Source organism: Paralichthys olivaceus, chromosome 10 (genome assembly GCF_024713975.1).
Source record: "Paralichthys olivaceus isolate ysfri-2021 chromosome 10, ASM2471397v2, whole genome shotgun sequence".
Classification (NCBI taxonomy): Eukaryota; Metazoa; Chordata; class Actinopteri; order Pleuronectiformes; family Paralichthyidae; genus Paralichthys; species Paralichthys olivaceus.
This window is the reverse complement of record NC_091102.1, coordinates 3400266-3424517: the sequence shown is the minus strand read 5'-3', so window position 1 is coordinate 3424517 and position 24252 is coordinate 3400266. Positions and strand designations below refer to the sequence as shown.

The 24252-nt window shown below is 42.9% G+C and overlaps 1 long non-coding RNA gene across 1 annotated transcript; it reads left to right on the top strand.

Moving 5' to 3' along the window:
• The first annotated feature begins 679 nt into the window (after window positions 1–679).
• Window positions 680–23461, top strand: LOC138411793 (uncharacterized). Its single transcript, XR_011244293.1, has 4 exons — window positions 680–801; window positions 15894–15961; window positions 22051–22110; window positions 22485–23461. It is a non-coding gene; the product is annotated as an uncharacterized lncRNA (long non-coding RNA).
• The last annotated feature ends 791 nt before the right edge of the window (window positions 23462–24252 follow it).

Here is a 24252-nt window from a genome sequence, read left to right as displayed (position 1 = left end):
ACCATCAGCTTCTCTTAACAGCAGAAATAAACAGAAATGTGGTGGAACTGCCCCATTGCATTTTCTATGGTTTATCTCCCAGAAGGCCCGTGTCAGCTCGTTTGAGTGACTCAGTCTCCACCACCATACTAATACTACACTTATACTGTACTTATCCAATACAGGCCTTTAATGCTGCTTTGTACTAACACAGGAAAATATCGTGGGCACAAAACAGCAGCAGCTCAGAAACGACTCCGTGTGTTTTACCTCATGAGCTGAAAATAAAGTTTATGATTTTCAAAGTTGATATCGACAACTTAAAAAACTAGATTTCCTTTTACACACGAGGCAAAGCAAGTTTATTTGTGTAACACTATATTTGTAACACTATAATAATTTAAAGTGCTTTACATAAAATATTAAATTCGTAAGATGACTTGAGGAAAAATTAAAAAGAGAAATAAGAAATAATAACATACAGAAGTTACACAGTGATATTAGTTTTCAGTAGCATTCTGAAAACCAGAACCTTGAATTTGATTCTGGTTTAATATCTTTCGTTATTGAGTCGGTCTCGTAATTTCCTTTTGTTCAGACATTTTCCGTTACTTCCTGTTTTACTCTGGAATTAATTACCTCATGTGTCTTTTCCTTGCCTCACTTCCTGGTCCTACTTCCTGTTCTTGTTCTAATGTGTGTCACCTGCTTCAGTTCCTTCCTGTTTCGTCAGTTCACCGTTTCCTCGTGTTTCCTGCCTCCTGAGCTTCACCACGTTTCGCTGCCTGTGGGTTTAAGTGTGGGATCACCTGAGTCTCTTCTGTAAGTCACAGGATTATTGAATTCTACAGTTTGTACAGTTTGTATAGTTTGTATGGTTTGTATGTTCCGCTCAGGCTGAGAGATGAGCGTGAACAGAAACAGTTCGAAACGGAGCTGGATGAGTGAAATGGGCTGAAAATAACAGAACACTGCGTCCGTCCCTGGTGAAGCGGCCTTTGTTGCACTCGTGGTGAATGACGAGCGTGTGAGCTCCCACTGTGTTGCTCTTGGACAGGTGTGTGTCTCTGCTGTTGGTTTCCTGGTGTGCGGGCTCGTTTCAGGCTGCCAAACTCAATACAGCTCCTGCCGGATTACGGAGGTGGGAAACCTGATTAGTTGTGACTCCGTCTTCCTGAATTTCAAACAGCGGCTTTAAGATTGAGTCAGTGCTGATAGCGTTCGGCTGCGCGTCTCCTCCCGACCAGAGTTCTGCGGCGCTCTCAATGAAAAACACTCCAGTTTTACCAAAAAGATTTGGAAGCGCTGTTTTTTAATTCAGCTTCTATGAACGGTTCGGACGTGTGGTGATGTTAATTGAGGGGGAAAGGGTGAACGGACTTTCTCTCGGACCCCGGAGGCTTAGTCTGCAGAGGTCAAAGGTCACGAGTCTGGACTCCCAGGGCTCAGTGGAGCAGAGAGAGGTGGTCTGTGTAACTTCTGTCTTTACACGTTCAGATAGATGAACTCATTACAGCGAGTGTCTGCGGAGCTCCGCAGACAATCAAGTCTTTAGCTTATCTGCTGCTTACAGCCACTCAGGAGGTCAAACGCACATTAGCCTGCTATCACCGCTAATCTCTCGTCTCCCTGTCCGTCTCCTCCGCACTTCAGGAGCTGTCGTCTTTTTTTTTTTTTTTTTTGCAGGAAAACCGATTTCTTAAATCAAGACGGAAGTTTCATTCACTAATATTCAGGAGGAGCTCTGTTCAGAGAGGGAGGCTGCTTTTCTGTCAGACAGATGTTTGACAAATACTTCAGTCGTGCCAGAATTTTATCGTTATTGTAGGAATATAAAGTAAAAGTCTGATAATATATATATATATATATATATATATATATATATATATAAGTATCTCCTCATTAGGACTAACACAACCAGGTTTCACAGGAGGAGCACACACAGCTCAGAGCAACATGATAAAGCATCAGCCTCATCAAAGTGACGAGGTGCAATCAGGTAACATTAGGTTTTTATCTGCGGCAGTAATCTAGTAAACCGCAGCGTGCTCTGCTTATCACCGCGAGTCGAATATCCAGCAGTGGTGTTTCTACCATCGTCTGCCTCTGTCTCAGAGCTTCTGCCGTTCGCTTGACTTTATCGCTGCCTGAGCTGTAAAGCTTTAAATTATTCAGTGGCTGCACAGATTGAGAGAGAGAGAGAGAGAGAGAGAGAGAGAGATTATGTGTGGCAGCAGCCTCTTCTTCCTCTTTCGTCTCACTACGCACCGGTTCAGACACTGTTTACCAGAATAAACACGTCCTCCTCCTCCTCCTCCTCCGTCTTATGGATGTTTATTCTTATTCTGGCCAGAAGTGTTGAATTTATTCAGCAGCTGTGGATTATTGCGGAGTCCTGCACGGTCGTCCTCAGTCGCACACAGCGAAACACCTACACCCGTAAACACACCCGGCCCCCCCTCACCTGAGACACGGTTCACTGCAGGAGAGAACTCGTCCTTCTCAATGTCACAGGTTTGAGACCTGAAGACGTCACACTGCCCCCCCGACAAAACACTTTGTGTGACTTTTACATGATTTAAATAATGTCTGATACCGTCATTGTACAGTGTCCTAGTGTTGTGTGTTATATAATTGTCTAGAGTCACACGGTGTCATTATATAAAGCCATATATTCTGTTATTGTACTTTCTATACAGTGTTAATTTATTTTTTTTACTGTGTGTTCTATGGTTATTATTTAATGGATCCATTATTTGACACTGATTCTGTGTATGAAAGATGAGAAACTGTTAAACATTTAAAATTAAAATCATCTCCGATTAGTTCTTAACTAAACTAAACTAGATTAAAAGTCTTTTAATCAGTGAGTCGGCTCAAACGTGCAGAAATGTAAAACTTGCTTCAGGCCAGAATAATGAATCAATATTTTCTTGGGTGGAGTTTTTCTTCTTTCTCTTGTACTAAAATATATTGTATCCAGGAAATGTTCTAGGAAACTCTAGGATAATGCTCGTGGGGCTTTCTACGTCATTAAATGCAGAGCTTCAGATCGGTGGATTGACAAAGTGGTTGATTTTTAACTCAAAGACCTTCAGTCCCAGTGACGCTGCGGCGCTGCGAGCTGGTTTGTGATCTGCAAAGTCTCCTTTTACCTCTGAGATCAATCAAACACGTCAGAGGAGCCGCTCGTGCGCTTTATAGACCCAACCTGCACGAACGGGATCCATTTGAAGGACATTTAAACTCAGAGATGGAGAAACACCAGACACAGTTTTGAAAAGCTGTTTTTCCTCCCGCTCTCTGACGTCCACCTCTCAGCTGGTGGAGCTCTGTTCAGATTCTGCACATCCACAGAAGTGAATCTGTGCAAACCGACACAATCCTCTCTCCCTCGTTCTGAGAACATAGATTTCTGCTTTAATCAGAACTCTCCTCAGATGTTTCCTAATGGTGCTCTCACCTTTCACAGCAGACCTGAAGGAGCGTCACGTCCGTGCCGCTGAAAGCCTCCAGCTCTTTCTGTCAGTCTGTAATCCTCACACATGAAACGCTTAGAACACTGGAGGGTCCCGTCCCTCCTCGCGTTCACACGTGGAGAAGTGATTGATCAACATATATATATATTTAAAATATTGATGGCTGTTGGCTGAGGACGTTTCTCGTTGTGTTTGAGTTGTGTTTACAATTTGCATTAAGGTGCACAAGTGTCAAAACAAGAAAAAACATGGATACGAAAGCACAGATATGCTTCTTAGACGACTCCTACTCAATAAAGTGCAATTATATCACAGGTTATTAATTCTGCAGTGTGATATAATTGCACCTTCTGTAATTTAATAAACTGTGTGTGTGTGTGTGTGTGTGTGTGTGGGTGTGTGTAGGTCCAGCTTCCTTTTCCTCTTCCACAATGGGTGACTGTAAAATGCATCAGGTGCAGAAAACACAAAGGGAGGCTACACACACACACACGCAGACACACACTTGTTCACAGTTGAACACAATCGCCGTCTCCTGATTCAAGGTCTCAGGTCGTCATTCTACGCTCGGCTCTGATGGAACTGGAACAAAGAGAACAACACATCGATGACTGTGTTTCACAAACTATGAATTCATCGTGATTCCTTGAGACTTAAACTGCAGAGACGAAACGTACATCGAGCAACACAGACACACAAACTGCTCCCTCTGTTTGGACTGGCGGTGAAGGGATCACTTGCAGAGAGTTCAAGTGTTTTTTAAAGTTAGCGATGGACACGATGTGACGACATTTCAGGGCCATTAGGTTAAGGAAAGAATTTTACGGGGGGGGGGGGGTCAAAAGAAAAAGCTCCGTTTCTGACACTTAAATTATAAATTTATGAGAAATAAATATTCTCTCAGCAGCAACTTTATCATTTTACATCGAGTCATTCTGGGATCGTGTCAAAATAAATCACTTCTTCAGTGGTCAGAAGAAAAAATCTGTGTGTGTGTGTGTCTTTGTGTGTGTGTGTGTGTGTGTGTGTGTGTGTGTGTGTGTGTGTGTGTGTGTGTGTGTGTGTGTGTGTGTGTGTGTGTGTGTGTGTCAGACTGTCCTTGCTGTGTCCAGCGGTGACAGTGGAAGCTTTGGTCCTGTCACTGCTCATCGCTGCTTCACATCCACAGCGCTCACAACGTGTCAGTGTTTCAGTTCCAAATGGAGGCCAGTGGGGCATCATTACCATCTGGCTATAAGGCTACACCCATGTCAAATATAGGCCAGTGAATACACACACACTCGCTGACGCACACCAACACACTGATCGTCCGCACAGTGTGCTGTTAGCACTTGGAGAGCAACAGGGGGAAGAAGGCAACGTAGACATGAGGCGAGCCGCTGTGACAGTCCGTCCAAATTGACCGCCAGCGCTCTGGTGGCAGTTGGCCTGGTTCCTTCTCATTGCCCTGTGACATTCCTTCAATCAGCACTGTAACACACACACACACACACACACACACACACACACACAGGCTCATGCAGAGTGATACCCTCCAGCCGCCCTCATTGTCTCACTAGACCATATATATGAGTCATTTTTCCCATGAATACAGCTTCCAGTAAAAATATGCACGTACACACACACACACACACACACACACACACATGGTGGAGATCAACACATGATGTCTACTGGGACAAAAAGAAAATATCAGCCATTCAGGAAAAGGGTTTCCTCACTTCCCTCCATCGCCCCAAAAAATAATTAGTTTGATTCTTTAAACAAAATTCAAACACATTTATTGGTTTTAACAGGACAGAAAGAGATAAACATGTGTACATCGAACGATAGCACTGTAAACACAACCCCCCCACCCTCCTCCCATACTGGTTTGAAAAGGATTTAACAGTTTAATTAAATTCAGAATGTGATTCTTCTTATTGTCTCAAAGGTTCAGATGAGAAAGACTCTGCAGCTCCGCAAGGAAAATAAACTTGAGCTCCAACTTTGTGTGGCGTTTGCAGCTGCTGTTGGAAACGAGGTTGATGAGACGGAATCTAACCGTGTGAAAGCAACATGCTAACAGAGGCTTAAAGTCTCCACGGATTTTTGTCTTGGATGGATAAATAGATTCTTTATTTGCCCCCCCCCCCCGCAGTGAGAACAGACATAACCAACGCTGTGAGGCCGCTCTGGAGAAAGATGTGTGGTCCAGACCAGATCAAATATTCCCTTCCTGCCGTCTGGCGTATTTATTTTGCTGCGCAGGAGAGTTCAGGGGACGGAGCCCCAGTATCGAGGTGCTGGACCAATCACGAGTCAGTCTCAGCTGTCAATCAATTGCATCAAATAACTTATTCAAACTTACTAGAAACATAAACTGAACATGATAAGAACGACGTCCAATAAAAAATGATTTGACATTTACTTTTTAGTTTTTTAGTATGTCCCATCCGCTAACATGGAAGAGATGAGAGTTTATGGCCGTGTCGTCCATCTTTATATTCATGTCTGTGGTTGTCACTGAATTCACCGAAAGACGCTGATTAGTGGGTTTGTTTGTTTTGAATTTGCATATTTTTCTCCTGACGTTCAGATTCTCCGGTCGTAAAGCTCCGTGTTCTTTATGTTGCTGCTGCTCTGAGACGATCACACGTGATATTGATCAGATCAGAAGTCAGGAAACGACACAGGCGTCGCACATGGCTGCAACGCAGACGTGGTTTTTTGCATAACGTATAAATCTGCGGCTCGTATCCCTGGAGAGCTTCACCTTGCCCAGCAGTCTTGTGAGAGCTGGGTCTCATTAATCTCGTGTTTTCTCTCCCCTGCCAGCTTTCCTCTCCTCTCTCTTTTTTTTCCCTCCTCCATCCCTCGCTCCTCCTCACTCCTTTCCAGACAATGATCCAATTAGCTGTTAGCTGCCATGGCACCAGTTGCCTGCAGATGTCAGATGTGTGTGTGTGTGTGTGTGAGCGAGTGTGCATGTATGTGTAACTGCCTCAGTAATTACCAGTGTGATACTCCTGCAGCTCTCTAACCTTGTTCCGAGCTCTGACTCTATATGCACTCTCACTCTGCTGCTGTGTGCCGCTGTTTAAAGGCCACATGAAGCTGTGAAACAGTCCTGTGGCTTTAATCAGCGACGCTGCTGTTGAAGTCACGGATGAACTCGCTCTTTGGTCGAGAGCGGAGCGACTGCAGTGGAGCCGCAGTCATGAGCGAAGTCTGCGCTAATGCACAAAGCACAGTTTATGTGTGAGACTTGTTCACGCAGGGCGGCTCTTAGATTGTTTGTTTTTAAAGCTCGTCGTCTGGCTAAGACGAAATACATGCAAACAATACAAAGCACACATCCTGGACTCCTCCTCTATTCTTTTCTTTATATTAAATTAAAGGATGTGGATTTTGTTCATAATCAGGTTCATCACTTTAATTTGTATCATGAGTTGAAAAGGTTTAGAAGCTCTAATGTTCATAAAACACATCACGTGCTGCAGCTCCTCTTTTCAGCCTCCGTCTCTTTAAGGCCCCTCCCTCTCGATAGAGCCCACTCTGCTCTGATTGGCCGGATCGTCCGCTCTGTTGTGATTGGTCTACACCTTCAGGCTCGTGAAGGGAATGTCGGACTCCGCTGTTGCGTTACCGGGCTTTGCTGGAGAACAAGCTCGACTACAGCTACAAGGTGTATATTCTGCAAATGTCGGGGGTTGTGATGTCACTATTTCAGTAAAAAATAAAACTTTTAAAACCAAATTTAATTTACTTTCTGTTAATAAATATGTTGCAGTGGTTAAATTGTGCTTTTCTGGACAAAGCCTGCTCTCTGAAGATGAGGCCGAGGCGCTGTGGCTAAATCAAAACTGATTTCTTTGTATGTTGCTTTTTTCTGTCCACTCAGTTTTGGATGACGTCGTTTTAATGCTATAAAAACAGGGTGATTGATTGACAGCTGAGGATGACTCATAATCGGACGAGCATGCGTATCGACAGGACGTCACTGATGCAGCTCCACCCCCTCGATCTCTACTGCACACATTGTTTGTAAGATGGCAGCGTTCTAACTGGGATAACTTCATTTCTGGATATATATATATATATTTATATATAAACAGATTATATCCACATCCAGGGCTGAAGCAGGAGCGCTGTGATGTTTCTGTTGCACAGCGAAGAGGAGACTTTGATCCACATCTTGTCTCTTACACTCGTACTCAGTGTTTTTTGTGTGTGTTGTCTTTGTTTTTCGATTAAACCACGAGTGTGTTGATGTGAAGGTTTTTTTTTTTTATTTTTTTTTTTTACAGCTTTAGAACATTGTTTTGAAAAGCAAGGCCCGCGTTTCTGAAAGTATTCCCTGCGAACAGTGTTTTTTTGAAAAGCTCGGAGGTGGAATCAGCTGGCTGAGTGTGGGCCGAAGGCCGAACCGGAGAGAAACACTATTCAAATATCTCTGCACCGTTATGACCACGGCCGTGATGAAGGAAGGTGAACTGTATTTCTGCTCATCTGACGGTGAATTACTGATCCGTCTCTCTCTCTCTCTCCTCTTTTTTCTCTCCCCTCGTTGTCCTTTGTTCTCCTCCGTCCTCTGAGACTGTCTCATCAAGGTCGCTGGGTCAAAGCAGCAGCTGCCTGAGGCTGTTTAGGATCCTGAGGGTTCGACCTCTGACCTCTGTGGAGATAACACCGTGCCGTCCATTTAGACTCAATTTAACACAGCAATAAGAGTGAGGACAGAGCAGAGCGGCCAGGATCAATGAGGGAGCATGCCCGGAATTTAAGCAGCGGGGTTTCGTCTCAGTGCACAGAGGAGGGGTTCAGTTGATGGGAGCTTTTATAGTCGCATGTTTGGGGAAGTTTTCAATATCAATAGATGTCATGTAATGTTTTATTCATTGTTTTTATTAAGTGACAGAACGATTATCAGAGATCAAACTGTGAGACGCTAAAACTGAAGGAGTAATAGTCGCCACACAACAGAAACACTCCTTTTTATAATAATCATAGATGATATATAATCATATTTAAAATTGAACTTTAGTAAAGGTACATATTATTGTCAAATATACTTAAAGTCAAATTGTATGTTAATAATCTGAATCTCTAAAATAACTAAAGCTTTAAGATACAAAATCATCAAGTAAAAAGTACTGTATACTACTGTAGTACTGTATAGTATTAAACTTAATTTTTGTTTTGTATTTATTTGTTAATACGGTTTAAATAATGTTGAATTATTTAAAAATGTTAATTATTGTCCACAAAGACAAGAAGCGTATTATTGATTTAATGATTTATTGATTTGCAGGGATTCTGATAAATGAAGTCAATTGTCATTAGTTAAAGGAAGAAAAAACTTGTTAAAATGTTAATTGGCTTTCTTATATAAATTTATAAATCTGAGTTGCGGAGTGTCGTTAAGAGCAAATATCTAAAGAAAATACTAGAGGACTTATCGCTGATCAAGAACCTACATGTTGGCAGATCTTTGAGGTTGTAGGCGACACAAACAGAGCTCTGCAATAATTAGTCATTTAATCATTTATAAATCAAATATAAAAAACTGGTCGTGCATCCAATAGAGAGGCTGAACTGAAAACCAGAACAGTCGACCTCAGATGAATTCGTAAAGTCTTGAAGAGGTAAAACTGCAAAGATTTGAGAAAGTAAAACAAACTATTTTTGAGCGGAGTAAATGTCTTATAAATCACCTGACAACCCTTCAGCCCTCAGGGGCCCCCGACCCCCACGTTGGGAAACACCGCCTGAAGTGAATCTGCCTCGGGCTGCGGTTCATATTTGGCTCCATCACCTTATCGGAGCCCAGACTTCCATCAGGTATTGATTTATTTCAAAGTAAATCTCCCTGCTTTGCATTGAGATGTCAAATTTTCAGGCAGCTGCTGGAGAAACGTACACAAAGGAGAATCAAGCACCTCTCAGGAATTCTGACAAACCCGGGGAGATAATATATCTGTCAGATTCAATTTATAAACCAGGCTGAACTTTGGAAACGGTGAAAGATTAAAGTGGTGCTTTTGTTAAGCTCGTGTAGTGAAGGTGGTTGGTATTCAGGTCAAGTACGGACGTGATGTCTGTGCTGAAGATGGACCACAGTTATGTCTGTGTTAGAAATATTTACTTTACTGACAAATTCTGAAAACACGCAACTGGAACTGTTTTTACATTTAGATTTCTTCATCAGCTTAAATCTGAAACTACTAAAAATCTGTTAATGGTAACATCAGCAGTTGTGGCTGAGCCGGTTCGTTGGGTCTGTAACTAACAACTAAAATCACTCAGTCGAGTTTATCAACTCCGACCAACAGTCCCCTCATGACGCCAAACTTTTATTTGTGATAATCCGTCCAATCAAACAGGAGTGAATCCATAATTGACCAAACTGCTGATTATTTTCTAACTTAGTAGATATTGTATAAACTGGAAAGAGTGATGGTTCTTGAGTGTCTTTGTCCAACAGCCTTAAAAATTCAGTTGAACATGATAGAAGACAAAAGGACGTGTGTGTGTGTGTGTGTGTGTGTGTGTGTGTGTCCATGCAGGTGCATCTACTCTGAGTCTGTGTGTGATTAAGGGGGGGGGGCGGGGGGGTTGGTTACCAGGTGTGGATCATGCCGAGATGCAGGAAACACACAAACATGCACAGATGGCCAAAATCTCCAGAGTCTTTCATATGCACATGTGTAAACAGACGCGGAGCAGCAGGGAAACCTACCGGCTGAAAGATTTCTGGAAAAATGTAGAAAACTTTGTCATGAGCCCGGAAAGATCTTTTGTGTTCGGCTTCGTCTTATTTCCTCAGGATGAGTTCACGGTTTTAATACCGGGCGTCGACGTGAATAAAAGTTTTCCTCGCCGTGATCCTGGTCCCACACTGAGCGTCGATAGAGCCTAATGTGCTTTCAGAGTAAGTGATGGGACACAAAATCCACAGAGCTCATTCTGTGCAGAAATGTATTCAGAGGTTTATTTGAAGCTAATGAGGCTTCAGCAGACTGAGGGAGACGAATCAAGTGGGTTTTTGTCCCCATCATTTACACTGAGAGTGCTTTAGGGATCTTTTAATGACCAATTTAAACAGAGGAAGCGATTGGAACAAAGAAAGCCTCTTTCAATCTTCACAAAAGAAACTCACTATTGTTTCTAAATAGACTTGGAACTGTGGACCGATCCATTCTGTTCATTTTTCTAATATTTCTCCCTAAATCTCCGGGAGTGCCGTTGTGTTGTGTTGTGTTATTGTGCGCAGCGGCACAAAGACGATCTTCAGTTAACTCTCTCAGGTAACGCTTTGGACGTATTTGTGAGTGAAGCCAAAGCATCTTGATCGCCCTCTGGTGGCTGCCTGCAGTATTCTACTAAACCCCGCCTCCTCCATGTTAGCGGATGGGACTAAAAAAGTAAAAGTCTACGTCAAACAACTTTTTTTCAAACATGATTGAAAAAGCACAAGTTTGCTGCATTTGACTTCAGCTCTGGACATTCTATGGTAACTACACTCAGGTGGCAGTTTATTAGGTACGCCTTGTCCTTCAGCTTTATAACTCCATCAGACGGAGAAGGCGATCCTGCTCATCACCAGCAGCATGTGAACCTTTTGATTGTAGCTTCAGTTCAAAACAAGTGAAGTCTATCGCCTAGCAACAGCTGAAATTGTCTCTTCAGCCATGAAAATTAATTTAGCTGTTGAATGAATATATCAGTAGCCTATGTATGGGATGGCTGTGGCTCAGGGAGTGGATCAGAAGGTCGGGGGTTCAATTCCCCCGTTCCACGTGCTCCAGTGTCCTTGGGCAAGCTGCTGAATTCCTAATTGCCCCTAACGGCAAAGCGCTGTATCTACAGACCGTTTGAATAATTCACTGTTTAATTAAAACCCATGTTAGCGCTACAGCAAAGTGGAGAGTAGATGCCCATCGCCTCTTCGGCCTCTTTCTATACGTACACATCCGTCAAACATGAAATCATAAGAAGTTCATATGCACATGCATGATTCAAAATATCTTACGTGTGACATGAAGCAGGTCTTTCTGGTGAGAGTTCAGTCAAACACTCGCCGCTGATGCACATCGTCAGTGAGCCTGTAACCCTCAACCGGGAGCTCTGATTGGCTCCCAGTGCCGTGGTCTTTAATTAACATGTCTGCGTGACAGTAGAGTGTGTGCGTGTGTGTGTGTGTGTGTGTGTGTACGCCGCAGAGGAGTGTGAAATTGGTTAATTAACGTGACCTCCCTTTGATCCAGGGAGAAGACACATATGACATCTGAATTGCAGTGAGCCGGAGGGATGGGAGGATTCCTGGAGTGTGTGTGTGTGTGTGTGTGTGTGTGTGTGTGTGTCTGAGTTTGCTTCAGCTTTGAAAACTTGATTTAACCCTGCGTTAACCGTGCGAGCTCAAACACTCAGATAAGAGCAGTGGGACCGGTCCGGCTCACATAAGTTCAAGGTTAACTCTTCTTCTCATCAAGTTTTTAAATGAACCCAAAGATCGAGTCTCACACTCGTTGAGTTTTTAATGTGAAACTGAAGGTTGAGCAAAAACAAAACCTTAAACTCTGAGCACACGTCGTCTCTGTGACCTTATTGTTGTAAAAACTACACGGAGGCAGTTTTTCTCAGCTGCTCACATATATGTGTTGACATTTTTCAGGGTTAAAAAATAAATGTTTTCGGCGATAAAAAGAAATACCGATTAGGGATTTGTACCCACGGCCAAGCCTCGGTCATGGTCAGAGTGAGTGTGAACATTTCACATTCAACCTGTTTGTAAAGATCTCGGGGGTGAGGCAACAATGAACAGAGGAAACCATGAATTAGCAGTTGTGTTAGTGGAGAGCTGCACCAGATGGAGAGAGTTAAGCACAAAACAGATGGACAATGAACTGCTTCATCAAACCAATATTTAAGGAGCATATTCACTTCTGCTGTGTTTCCTCCACCGAGATGTTGTTGGTGCACGAAGCCCGACTGAAGTGTTACCCAGAGAAAACCCTGTCGCTCCCCGCGTCGTTATCATCTCGTTTCTATCATTTAATCTTACGGCAGTCAGATAAACAGGAATTAAGAGAAACTCACAGAGAACGGGGGCTTGCTCGTGTTTCCACCGTGGTCAAGTTTAGTAAAACAAAACATTTTGTTTGGGCAACAGTGCAAAATATTAAAAAACTCTATTTTAAGGTATTCGATTGCAATTTAAAACAAATATTTTACCAGTTGTAACTTTGCTACGCTCTGTTTAAATAACAAAAAATGCAATTCATGATAAAAGTCCAGGTGAGATCAGAGACTTTTCACTAAACTATTGTGCCTCTTCATCTATTTTCCTCTTTTCCCTCAACGACCACATCGCAGTCTGTCCATCCTCATCCTGTCTCACCGTCTCTGTCACATCAGGTCTTTTCTACAGTCTCTCAATGTCTCCGTCTGGTTTCTTCACCTGCGACTCTGTCACACGGAGGAGTCCTCTGCTCTTTCCGTCTCTTTTCTTCCTCTGTTTATCTCCCCTGTCTTCTCCCCTTTCCTCCGCCCTCCCTCCTCCATGTCCTCCTCCCTCGTTTCTCTCTCTGTTCCCCTCCATCACCTCCTGGGTAATGACAGGAGGGACAGGTGGAGACCAGACCATCACTACCACCAGTCTGTGTGTGTTTATGTGTGTGTTTGTCCGTGTCATTCACACACACACACACACACACACAGATGGTGGACAGGGGTCCCTGCCGGCCAGCCTGTCTGTCTGGTGATGGGGTGTTGTTGTTGTTGAGTGCACTCAGCCACACATGATTAGCTACACAAACACACACACACACACACACACACACACACACACACACACATATTCACTTCTACGTCGCACATATGGGGCTCAGCACCAAAACAAGTCACCTGCTATTCCAGTCACACACACACTGACCAGAATAAGGATCACAGGGCTGTGGGACTGTCGTTACTGATTATGCATCATTTCGGTTTTATGTGTCTCTTTATGTAACATTATCGTTACACGAACACAAAAAAATAAAAGCTTATATGCAACCCTTAGGAAAACTTCACAAAATTATAAACACTGTTCCCTAATTCGCTGCCTGATTTATGTTTTGTGCTTTTTAATGAAGCTGCCGTTACCGTGTGGAAATATTTAAACTCATCCTCGCCTCAAGGGCTGTGAAAGTGACTGTGGACGGGGCCTAATCAGATGGATAAAGATAGCCCGTGTAGATGAGTGCGTTTACTTGCACTTAAGCAGATGGTTTGCAGTCGACTTTCTCCTGTAAGCTGATTTCTCAAAGGTCGCGCGGACGAGAAACTCCGTAATCGGGCTAGAAGATTACAGGAACCTGATTTCCCCAGCTAGATTTCTCCCGGAGAACATCGATTACGCCGCCATGTAGACTGCCAGCCAGGTTTCTAATCAGCTTTTTACAAGTACACATGCAGGTCAAAAGATTTTATGCAGGAAAAGTGACAGTGGATATAAGAAGTAATAACAAAGTCCAACTAAACCTAAAACCTAAAGAAAGTCTTACTATTTAAAACCAATATCATAAATTTGAAATTTATCACAAAGGATCTAACACACAAATCCTCTATACGTCCTGAGACTCTTTATTCAGATAAGGAAAAACTCCATACCAGGGGAAATATTGAAGAAACCTCAGGAAGAGCTGCGAAGATTTACAGCCAAGATTTACAGCAGACGGCCGCGACAGGACATGCATGTTAACGCACCATGTGATTACTTGTATAACCCGGTCTCTCTGAGTTACCTCCTCCACGCAGACGTACGGCTGCATTTCAGACGTGTGCCCTGAGTGAACACAACCGAACGGGCTCATCGGTTTGTTTCCTTCACACAACAGTGGAGAGAAAAAGTGGTTTGACAGGAAGACGAGGGAAACAAATGAGGGGGTAACTCCATGTGTCTCTTCACCGATCTGATGACTCGCTTCATCGCATTTTTGCAGAGCAATAGAAACGATGATGTTATCATTGAGCGGCGGCGGAGCGAGTGCACGACACGAGACTGCACTGCTGAGTTTTTCCCAAAGTTTTCACTTCTTAACCTGCGGGGACGCTGGTTGTAGTTTTCTTTCTTGAAACTGCACAAAGGGCTGTTCACCTGTTTATGCAAAGTTCAGTGAAGCTCGAGTCAAATCACAGAACCCTGAACCGCAGAATCAGTTTTCATTGTCGCAAAACGCACTGTTGTCATGATCTACAACGTTGATGAGTCCCAGTCAGAGCACCGGTCGTCTGTTTGTTTAAGTTGTATTGATATCGAACGTATTGTGGGTCCAATGTGAACCAACGCTGCACTAAACAATACACAAGAGTGTGAAGCCGACAGACAGACTGACTACTGGATAACAGATAGATCAGACTGTTGTTACACTGGGTAACTGTTCCTGGAAGACTATTCCTCTGTGTGTGTGTGTGTGTGTGTGTGTGTGTGTGTGTGTGTGTGTGTGTGTGTGTGTGTGTTCACCTGGGACTGTCAGAACAACGGAGTCAGTTCTTTTGAAGCTAATTAGCCTCATTATACAGTTAGTTAGTTTGATTTCCTGGACGTGTGCGCACTGTTTAATTAGAGGCTGGTGTTGGTAAGTGACTTCACAAACCATGAAATTATTTTTACTCATGAAATCGTCCAATCTGTCCTCATCGGTTTAACTTCGTTTTTTTAGAAGAGACGACAGAACTCAAACTAGTGTTTTTGACTCCCTGAATAATGTAAAATTCACTCTCAACTATTTCTCTGACATGTGTAGTTGTACTTGTAGTATATTAAAAATTATAAACAAACTCCGTGAACCATCCAGCCAAGAGTATAGGCAGATATAAGAGTCTTTTAATGTATTTGTCACCAGTGAAGCCTCCTCCTGTGGGAACCCATTAGTGGAAGCCTGTGTATACTGCATAGAAATGCTAAACAGAGGACCTTAAAATAAAGTGTTACCCAGCAGGGATTTGAAACAGTTTTGGAAAGCACTGACAAATGAGGTCACGCTGCCGACGGAGGCTCCACGTTAAACCATTTCTTCTTGTCATTCTGAAGGGCAGTTACAAAACCATGTATTTTGTCTTTCGGTGTGGAGGATGTTTAAATACTTCTTCAGTCGGTGTAAAATTAGGATTTTAGTGGAACATTCAGAAATCCTGAAATGTCTTTGGGCGCCACAGAAAAAGCATGATGATGGTGTTGGTTGGTGTGTGTGTGTGCGCGCTCCTATCACTCCTCGCCACAGTACATCAGCAGGAGCTGTCAGATCAGCATCAGGCCTTGCCAGTCAGATTAAGGATGTTACAGCAGCAGCAGCATCCTGTCCAGCAGCCGAGCGACTGCAGATAGACTACACACACACACACACGCACTCTCTCGCTCTCCATCTCTCTCTCTGCCTCACTCTCTCCGTCTCCTGTGTGCGTCTGCAGGAACTCTGTCTGCTGAGGTGAAGCGAGGGGACGGGTGGGACCACGCCAGGGTCACCGATGATGCAAAGGTAAATTAAATGAACAGCTCAGAAACGGTTGAAGAGGAAAGTGAAACGTGCATCTCACTGGTTTATGACCGGTCATAAAGTGAACCACTTACTGGCTCCATCCTCCATCTGATAGTGTGTCTAAAATTATGCACAAGATGTTCATAGTCATAGGTTTATACTGTTCAGTTTTACTTTCAGTAAAATGTTGCAGCAAACATAAGATTTACGACGGTTTCACTGTTGTAATGACGCCTTAAAAACTGCCACCAGGTCATAAACCGACAGAATTTTAACGCAGGTGAGGACGGTTCATCTTTTTTACTGTTTGACAGAAAAAAGTTTGTGCGTTTTTTTTCAAATTTAATCCTGTTTTTCTGCCTCATTTTGTTTTGTTGTGTTCAGTTGTTCAGTTTGTGTCTCATCAGTCATAAAACCAAAAACAGTATTTGTGTTCCCCAGTCTCTTTCACATTCCATGACCTTTTTTGGATATTTCTTATATTGGAAGTCTCATTTATTCTTTCGTTCCTTGAAGCAAAAGTTCAGCATGTTGTGAAATATGTTTATTTAACAACATGCTGAACTCAAGTTTGATAACTGTCCTGCTGGTCACTACTCAACATGATAAAACTTTATTGATCCATAATAAAGTATGCTGTGGCTCAGCTGGTAGAGCGGGTCATCCATGAACCAGATGGTCGGCGATTCGATCCCCAGTTCCTCCATTCCCTGTGCTGAAGTGTCCTTAGAGTAAGCAGCCTGTAGAACAGCTGTCCCCGCAGTGTATGAATGTGTGTGTGAATGGGTGAATGGCAAAACTCTACTGTGAAGCGTTGTTCGCTGTTCACAAGGAAGTGAAAGATTTCATAAATCATTTTTCCGCTATGTTATCAATGTCCAAAGTGTGGATACGTCCTTATGTTTATTTTTATGTCCCCCTTGAGTATATATAATATTGTGATATTAATATCAATATAATAATAAATTGCGTCACATGAGGAGGCAGAACTATTTATACCACAAACCCACAGCTAAACCCCCGTCCTGCGACTTTAAGACTTCAGTGTGTAACTTTAAACTGTTGTGATTCTCGAAGCTTCACCACGAGAGAACACGATCTTCGTCCCAGTTTGAGAGAGCGAGTAGACGGCGGAAAACTGTGCCCAGTTTTACTGAGTGTGACAGGACTCCATGAAGGTCACTCATCCGTGCAAACAATATGGCATCCACGAACAAACGCACACTGACAAACACACACACACACACACACAGCGCGGGACAGTGATACGAAGACACACAAGGATATCAAACACGAACATGAATAAATCCATAAACTTGATGTGAAATATGAGTCGCACATATATGACCCAAGAGAAACAGTTCATGGTCAAAAACACACTGAAGTCTTGAAGAGTTGAACACACGCACAGATACACACGCACAGATACACACACACAACAATGATGAACACCAATACCTTAATATTTTACTTTCATTCACAAACGTTGTGTGTTTGTATTTACCTGGTGAATATACGTTCTAGCTCTGGTTTGGTCTCCACCGACTCCAGGGAACATTATTGAGCACTTTAGCTGCTGTAAGTTTCACCTTGACAGAGTATTAGGGCCATGTTGAAGGGAATAAAGAAGATAAATAAATAGAATCAAATCATAATATAATATAAAGTCATATCAGTCATAGTTTCACAGGAATAAAGTTGTAATTTTACGTAGATAACAGTGTGAGTGACGCCTTTCACATGATTTGTTCTTGGTGTCTCAATAGAGGAGCTTCAGTTTGTAAAATCAGTGACATGGCCCTTTAATGTTGCTGGGCAGGAAAAGTATCATCTCAATGAGCGTCCTCACGAGTTCATAAGTACAAATGCGTGTGTGCAGGCAGTGAAAGGTATCCCAGCCGCCGTCCAGCCTCCTCCAATGGCTCCATGAATAATGAATTCACATTTTCATACCACTTCCTCTTTCCCTCCCTCCATCCCTCTTTCTCCTCCCCCCCCTGTGCCATAGTAAAAATAGCACCGTAGACCTGCAAGCTTTCACTCTGGTGTTTATACCATCGTGACCCTTCCCATTGCTCTCTCTCTCCTGACAGTGGGGTTATTGCTCTCATTCATCTCAGCCTCTTCACGCCATCCTCCACGGGAGCTGGAGAGCAGAAACAAGAGAGGAGGTTGTGGGGCCAGACTGTGAGCAGAAAGAAGGTCCTCCGGTAGCGTAGAGATGCTTCATCTCCATATCTTTATTATGTGCCTCGTAAAAATAGCCCTGTTTAGGCCTCCGCCGCCGCCGCCGCCTCCCCTCACCTCCCACTCCTCCTCTGCATGCACTCAGTCTCTGCTCAAGGGAAATGAGGAACCGCTCTGCCCAGACATTAAATGTAGAAACTAGGAGGCGCAGACAGAAAAAAATGAGATGCCTGCTCATTCTCTGTGGATGCAAAGCAGTAATAAAGTTCCTTGTCAGTACATGAATATAGTTATCAGGAAAGTAGGATGTGGAAAACCAGCTTGAACTAGATTTTTAGTAAATGTGAGTGGGCCCAACTTTTAACAGTGTTGGATATTAGTCAAATTCATTTGTACCACGTGTCATGGTAAATGAACTGGTTAACAAATTAAAGTCAACTCAACCTTCCCCAAGAGGGAACTGTCCAACGCCTGCTCTAATGAAAGCTAACAGTAGCATGCCTGTGTACCTCTACAGCTTTGCGTCTATGAACCATTGTAATGAGGCCTCTGGTATTACGCTAGCACACTTCGCTCAGCCTCGGCTCGAACCAACTCTGAATGGAACTTAATTCCAGAACTATGGCGAACATGCACAGCCGCTGTGCCTCAGTGCTCACAGTGGCCATAAAACAGGTTTCTAACGTAGGTGGAGGTGGCGCTGCAACACTGGCAACGTCTACGTCTTCCCCCACATCACACATAATACCCATAAGGCCACCTTGTTCAAGCGTCAGGCTTGGCTCGTAACACCCGGCCAACAACACAGAAGTAATCTAACGTTATTTCCATGGCAGAGAGTTGACATACTATATGTGAGGGGTTCTGACTGTGGCTGTAACCATGGTTGTGCATTATTGATGATAACTACACTAGCTATGCTAACAGTGCTTACCATGCAGACTTGCTAACTAGACTGTGCTGCACTTGGACCTGCAAGAGTGAGTTTACTCCTGAAATAAGTTTTTAAAAACACTTTTACTGACATAAATATCTCACACAGATTCAGTAACCTGAGCATGAAACACATACGCACAAAACTTGACATAGACTCTGTAAAATGAAACCAATGCTGAAGTGCCTGAAACCTGTATTCTCTCAAATATCCAGCAGAGGCCGACTCCACTGGTGCAAAGGTTTCTATAGACTTCTATGAGAAAATGATCCTACTTCTTTTCCTCAGGTCTCAGTTGCTAGTTCCAAGTCTTCTTCAGTAAAACACGATCTTCCTTTTTTAATTTAGTGCTATCCAATGAGCACAGTTCACAGGTGTAGGTGGACATGTAGCGTCCCTGCGCTCTCAGTCGTCTCGGCCCAAGATGTCTGTGCTAGTGCGACATCTAGTGGCAGTGAATATCGCATATATATACGACCTTTAAATTTCTATCTGATGTTCTTTATTATCACTTTTTCTAAACTTACTTATGATCTGACATCATAACTGATGGGCTATTTATACAGTGAATGGGATGAAACAGCTTTTACACACCAGGGAACATCTAGTTAGTGAACTCCGACAGGACATTTTAAAGGGAGACAGACAAATTGGGAAACCATGAGATAAGGACACACTCCATTGATAAAGGACTTGCTTCTTCCCCTGTCTCCTCCTCCACTCTTTTAAAAGGTCACAGTGGAAATAAGGAAGAGATGGATGAAGCAGACGAAACAAGTCTACTGGAACACTGATCCTATTCTCCGTACTGAAGAGGCTCCTGCTACGCACGATTTACTCAACACACACACACACATCATAAAGTATGACAAAGTGAACGTCAGACTGTGACTTCAGGTGTGTTGGTATAAGATGAGGGTGTCTGCATATTGTTAAAGAGTCTGCTAATATTAAAACCTAGGAATCAGTTCAGATTCAATTCATTTCTGTTCCATTTCAAAGGCTCCTGTAAATGTGTCCTTCCGTTCCCGAGAAACGAAGGATCCAACCTGTGGATCCCTCTGAGGCCAACCTATCCCAGGATTCATTGCACACCAGTGCCGAAGCCAACAAGCTAGCTGTGCGGGCGGGCGGCCGAGCTGCAGTAAGTGCAGCTGCTCAAAGTAGCTAACGATCTAACAGTGAGAGCGGAACAAGCTGGTGAAGCAAATAGAAATCCTCTGTAGACCAGACCGTCTCATTACGGTTCAGCCTTCAAGGTCTGCTCGGTTTACGAAGGCTGGGCCCTCGGAGTTGGGACTCAGTCACAGAGAGAGAAATGATAATCTATGGGCCAGAGACACATAAATTATCACGATGTTTTCAAGGTGACTAGTGTTTTAGGTATCGCTGAGTATTTGTCGCTGTTCAAGAAGCAAATCCACCGACTTCTTGGTTTACAGGTTCTTTTTATGATTTATTTAACTTATTTAATTATATTTTGTTGACTGTTTTGGGTTTTGTTTTGTCCTCATTTTGAATCTGTGGGACGAACACAACCCTATTGGGCTGAACGTCACTGACCTATGTCTTTCCACTGTTTTTGTCTGGTGGTGTTTATTTCAACACTATGACAGCGAGGAATGTCACAGACTCAGCACGACAAGGACAAGTAATATTATTTATAGCAGTGACATAAATTTCATCAGTCTCTCATGTCCATAAGTGTCAGCAGACAACAAGCAAGCTTTAAGGCTGTCACTTTACACATAATTTATTCACCTCACTCTAATTCAAATGCTGTCCATATCGTATAATCCTGAACTAAACACTGTTGTTCAGTCTGTTCTTATTGTGCCTCCACAGTCTCAGATTTGTTGGCACTGAGGGACTGTAAGGTAATTACATTTTTCAAGATGCAGCAAACAGGTTTAACTGAATCTACAACTTTTCCATATTTATGGCGCTGAATGCAAAATGCCTCCACGTTAGTTTTCAGACGACTTTTCATCTGTCCAGCATGACTCGTTAGTTTATGTCCTTATCTGTCAATGAAGAGAGCAACAGTAGTTTAGTTTATTGTCAGGGCAGTGGGGAAAACCGTACATCAGATTGAAAGGCCTGTGTCTGGTGTCTTTATGCCAGGAATTTATTTTCCACGTTCAAACTAGAATTATCATATTGCAGTTGAATGCTTCCAAGTGATAAATGGTCAAAATTATAAGAAAGAACAAAAAGGAAGACGTGAGATATAATGTTTAGAAAAACCTTTAACCTTTGACCAAATTCTAATCAGTTCATCCTTGAGTCTAACTGAACGTTTATACCAAATTTGAAGAAAGTCCCTGAAGGTGTTGTTGACATATCATGTTCACAAGAGTGGGACAGACAGATGGACAACCTGAAAACAGTCCTCCGGCCACTCGCTGTCACGGAGGCAGAAGAAATACGTTAAACGTGAAATAATGTACAGTGACGTGGAACATGTTCTGTATGTGTACTGACCCATGTGCATATTCTCTGTCTACTGTTTGAATACGTGACTGGTTCAAAGCTCTGGACACAGATGTGGATTTGAGTTGATGACATTTATATGATGCTGATCTGTGCTTTGCAAATGCAGACAATAAATATCACCAGAGCTTTTAAAGGGATTCGTTGAAAATCTCTCGTCATGTTTTTCACTTTATTTTGCTCCGTTTGTTTTGACAAAACAAAATCAAATATTGATCATAAAAAATATTTCCGATGCGAGGCAGCGCTGAGTTTGATCCGTCGGCTTTTGTTCTTTTGTTCATTCCTTGATATTTGTCTGGACCCTTGAATTAAAAAACCTTGCTGTGTTTTCCAGGGATACAAATGACAAACTGTGACCAGCTGAACGGTTTCATTGTTGTTGAACGAAAAAAGGAAGCTGTGGTTTGAAGTGGTTGCTCCATTCCTCTGTGAGAATATAATATTTACATTTCACCCCTTTTTTTCCCCTCAGATTTTTGAGAGGATCAAAGTGTCAGAGCAGAAGAAGAACGACAGACCGATTCAAATTCAGGCAAGTTACTGTAGAGGTGCATCTCCAGCATATGTGGCTGTACAGAAAGTGTGAAGCAGCAAACAGACGTATTGCGAGGAGTCGACATCTGTGGCATCGTTTGAAAGGCCAGCGACACACAGTCTGTAACACTCTGCACTGACGCATGCTGATACAAGCGTTGCGAAGGAATCAAAGTGCTGTTTTCTCATCCTTTGTGAATATGAATCATATCACAGATATACTGTCACACCTTCTCTTTGACCATTTACCATGGCAGGCTTTTTCCTTTTTTCAAATTACCCCCCGGACATCCTGCCGTCTCCAAAGCTTTTCAAAGAGCCTTTAGTTTGGCATTTGATTCCCTGCTCTCCTTCTCTTTCTCTTTCATGCAGAGCACCTTGGCCGCTGATGGGGAGCGTTGGAGGAGTCCACGTTCATTCAATGTGCAGAGACATGACGTGAGGAGAGGAGATAAAACAGACTGGATAAAATAAGGACATGAAAAGAGAGGAGACAATGGGAAAGGAAAGGATATAGAGAAGGAGAGGAGATGAAAAGAAGAAAAAAAAACGAGGTGAGGAAATTAAAGGGGAAAGAGGAGGAGATGGGTGAAAGAAAGGAGGAGAGGTACCAAGGAGAAAAAATTGGAATGTAAAAAATGAAAAATAGACTTGCATGAAAAAGGGGAGAGGAGATGAAAGTAGAGGAGAGGAGTGAAAAGAGGAAGACGGAAGGAGAGGACAGACGGAGAATGAGAAGCCAGTCGTCCTTTACCCAGGGGGGGAGGCACAGCGTGGGGCGGGGGTGGGGGGGGTGAACGGGGGAGGTAGGCTTCTCATCCTTCTCTCCTCCAACTGAGCCTCCTTTCTCAAGGTCAATCACGCACACAGACACACACATGCACACAAACATACACACACACATGTGTCAGGTTGGCAGACATGGCACACACACACACACACACACACACACACACACACACACATGCATGCACTCATGCACACGTTTTAGTCGAGCTCAAGTAGAAAAGACGCCTTCTGCCTGCTTTTCTCTCTCTGACTCTCTGTACCAACCAGCCAAGTCTCAGTCAACCATCTGGAGATAAAAACACCATTCTTCACACACACACACACACACAGACACACACACACACACACTGTGTATTTATGATAATAGACCAAATGCCTCTATTGATTCTTTCTCTTTCTGTCTGTGGTCTGTGTGTGTGTGTGTGTGTGTGTGTGTGTGTGTGTGTGTGTGTGTGTGTGTGTGTGTGTGTGCGTGTGGATTAATTTGGTCAAAAATGTAAAACCTCTTGATTTTCAGAAGTCATTCACTGTCTCTTACGTCCCAGGAAACTTATTTTCACAGTAATTTCCACTCTCTCTTTATTTTAAAGACAGATGTCCATAGTTCCATGACAAAAATACACCTACGCTAAATTTTAATAGTGATAATAGAAAAAAATTACTGCATCTTCCCCAAAGTATTAACACTTGAGTAACTCAATGGATCTGAATATTGAATCTGGAAAGGAAAAATGTATGTTACAAAAAAAAACCGCAGTGAAGCATTGCAGTTCGATATAATTGGGATACTTGCCAGAGACACTTTTAAAAAAACTAAACTGGCACTCGAAAAAGAACACATACCTTCGCCAAGGCCCAACAGTCCCTTAAATTCGATTAAGTTGCAGCAGATTTCAGACACTCATAGTTATCAGTTCCCTAAATATACCAATTTATTTTAGCATTTTACCAGGTTACAGTGAAAATGTCAAAAAACTACCTCACGATCTTACAAGGTTAAAGAAAGCGAGTGGATTGTATGGTTTCCTTCTCGGCCCATCTCACATCCCTGCTTAATCCTGCTGACAAACAAACCAATGGACGGGGTCAAGAACAAAGCCTCCTTGGCGGAGATTACAAACTGAATGAATACATGTGCTCCCATAACATAAGAGCTCATTGGATGATTAAAATCCTCATTTGGTGTAAATGGAAAGTGTCCAAAAGAGTCTTGGAAAGTTTGTGTGTTTGGAAAATGACGCTGCATGTTTGTGTCACTGTTCTCCAAAAGACAGAAAACACCAAAAACTTTGACTGAAGCCACTTTCAGGTATCTTCAGTGACTGATGACAGGGCTTTCAATCATATGTGC